The sequence below is a fragment of the Hemibagrus wyckioides genome, linkage group LG03 (genome assembly GCF_019097595.1).
Source record: "Hemibagrus wyckioides isolate EC202008001 linkage group LG03, SWU_Hwy_1.0, whole genome shotgun sequence".
In the NCBI taxonomy this organism is placed as follows: domain Eukaryota; kingdom Metazoa; phylum Chordata; class Actinopteri; order Siluriformes; family Bagridae; genus Hemibagrus; species Hemibagrus wyckioides.
In genome coordinates, this window is record NC_080712.1 from 22,020,469 (window position 1) to 22,023,941 (window position 3,473).

Here is a 3,473-nt window from a genome sequence, read left to right on the forward strand (position 1 = left end):
AAATGCGGACTTAGTGCATCATAAATGTGTAGAATTACCCATTATGGAAGAGAGACACAGGAAAAGGTAGGATCATGTATATCTTGTTTAGACTGTTCCAGTCTGAGTGAGTGGCTGTGGGTTCTGGCACAGTATTCAAATCTGGGGCCATTAAGGTTGGGAGATGGTTTGCTGTCCATGGTGCTGAACAGGCCTTCCTATTAAAATCAGCCAAAATCAGTCAGTGTAATTGATGGGCTGGGGTTAATAACAGTGAGACAGGCTATAACAGTTGCTATGACAACAGTTCCAGGGATCTTTTGAGGAGTGGCCTGACCCTATTTCAAAGGGAGGAGTTATCACTCACAGCCCAAACAGTCAGAGCTGAGTAACCCTGGCAGTCGAGTGTAAATCTCTAACTTACAGCAATTCAAATGAATTACAAATGCATCATTAAATCTCAAATGTCATGACAATTAATTTGATTGGATTTTATGCCTGAAAATACCTTGAAGACACAAAAATGATTTTACAAAAAAAAAAAGAAAAACAGTAGAAACTAGACCAAAAAACTCTATTTTAGACCAAAAAACAATTTTATACAATTGCTACACATCATAAATTAACCTACTAATATGATTTTTGGGGGCAGAATATACTGATGCCATGGGTTCTATTTCTGCCTCACCTTCAGGGTCCTGGGTTTATGCAATTAGATATATTCTAGGATATATTCTTGGATTAACAGTTATAACTATAATATATAACATAAAATATATAAAACATTTAAAAAATGCTGCAGTTGAATCACCATCATTATATTGTAGCAATGCATTTTCACACACATAGTAATAATGACAGTAGTAAGGTTTACTTTTATCAAAATGACTGCAGCCACACTGTGCAGCTTTTCAACTCCTTTCTATGACTATACGCACAGTTTGAATATGCTAGATTGATGTAAGACCCATGATTGTGAATTTAAATTAGTCTGTTCTGTTCTGTGCTGTGTTGCTTGCTGGACCCTTAAATGAAGCTGATTAGTAAATCAGTCTCTTAGTCAGGATTAATCACTCACTGCTCATTATCAAAGCATTCATCTGTCACTTCACCATGGTCTCTCTGCACTAATTATCAAACTCTCTTGGACAGAGGTGATTCAATGACTAAGACATAAAATGGTGGCTATGCTGTCCTCAATCACCTCTGAGATTAAGGTTTGCTGCTACACTGATTGTTACATAGTGATATTTCCAGGAGACACATGAGTGAGAATAATAAAACCTTACAACATTACAAAATAATTAGGAATTGCAGAATGTAGTTTAGTATATTTTCCAGTAGGAAGTAAAAGTATAAATTTCGTCTCATTGATTGACAAGTCAAATGGTCTGATTTTGATCTGGAAATCCTCAGGGGAGCTACATCAGTTACCATGGAAATTTATTAGACCTATTCTCACCAACAGCCTCGTGAAGAGTCAATAATCTGAGGTCTTACAAACACAGATGCTGCTATGAGGCACAAGTGATACATGAATAACAAATGTGTGCATCTGCGGCTGAGTGAAACTGAGTGAAAACATATTTTTTTAGTATGCAAGAAAGACATCTTTCACACACGCACACAGAGGTCAATGATAAAGAAAAGAGTGTGCATGTGTATGTACAGCCTGTGTTGTCTGTGTGAAATAAAGATAATGAGAGCACAAGAGGGGTCACAGGGGACTGAATGAGTATTGACCTGTTAGAAAGACAGATGTGTCATGCTCTATCCTACAGGGCAAAAGAAATCAGACCATGTATGTATGTCTCTTTAACACTTTCTCTCTTTCTCTCTCTCTCTTTCTCTCTTTCTGTCAGACTCACACACAGAGTGTAGTTAGACCTTAAGGGAGAGAGTGATAATTGCTCAGGAGGGGTGTAATTACCTGTAAAATGGTACTGTGCTCAGCTCTCAGCTGCTGCAGAGCCATCACTACCATGCAGCCACATTTTTTCATTGTACAAAATACGTTCCAAGTTCTGAGACTCCTCTCTTGACCAGCAAGAGGCTGACTGATCAAGGGTTTATTATAGTTGGGATATTAATTTTTGGTAAATACATGTTAAATCACCATAATCCTATTGACTTTCAGACCTACATCTTTATTCACAATAAAAAGCATATATAATAAACAACATTTCAAATCTACTGAACACATCTACTGAAATCATTTCTAATTGAATATACTGGAATATACATTACATCTACACACCAACACAGACCATGCTGACTGCGATACCTACTTATATACATGACAGTTACACTGTGTGAATGTAGAGTTTTCTAAACTCTTAACTCAATGCAAATCCTTTGTATGCCAAAATCCAAAATGATTGATTTATGATTGATTGAGCAATCTATTAATTTATTGATTTATGGCATACCCAGATGTTATGGTTTTTTTGCTCATTAGTGTACTACCTACATAAAAGCAGACATGCTTGTCGAGTAACATTCCCCTCTCACAGCTCCTGGGTCTCTGATTCAATTTTGAGCTCATGTTACTGTCTGTGTGGAGTTTCGCATGTTCTCTCTGTATCTGTGTGGGATTCATCCAAGTTCTCTAGTTTCCACCCACCCCATGTTGGTAGGTAAACTCACTACTACATTGCCTTTGGGTGTGTATGTGTGAGTGTATGGTTTCCTGGTGCCCATTCAGGGTGTGTTCCTATCTCACATCCTGTTTGTTCATGGATAGGCTTTGTTTCAACATTGTGGAGGTAGAAGCACAAGAATCACCCCACAGGTTGATTTAAGTAAATGAGAGCTGAAACTCAGCTCAACAAAAACATGTGGAAACAGATGTGGAATAGACCTACAGATATAACACACATTTGTCATTTCCAAGTTCACATTTTCAATAATATTTTGTTTTAAGCAACAACAAATATTTCTAAATTTGATGTAAACTCTATGAGGATACATTACCAATACACCTATATGAGCTTGTTGGACATCAATTTGAGCCACTCAGACAAAAAGCATCTATAAAGTCAGGCTGTTATGTAAAGGTCTGTTTCATGATAACCCAGTGGTGCTTTGGGGTGCTGAGGTGCAGGTCACTGGAGCTCCTTTATGCTGGAACAGGAAACTGCCTTAAAATGAAAAGTTAATGCATTAAATTACCTTTGTCTCAAATTAAAGTGCCCAAACCCTGAAAAACAACCCACCATTAGACCTTTATGTCTCATTACTTCTTGCATTATGCATTCTGGTAGGAGGCAGTCTCCTGGCACCCACCAAACCCAGATTCATCCATCAGTCTACCAGGTAGTGAATCATGATTCATCACTCTAGAGAACATGTTTCCACTGGACCAGAATCCAGTAATGCCATGCTCTATACCACTCTAGCCAATGCTTCACATTTTGCATAGAAATCTTAAGCTTGTGTGCAACTGCTGGGCCATGTAGCTGTTCATGAATATCCTGATACATGCTACTTGTAGT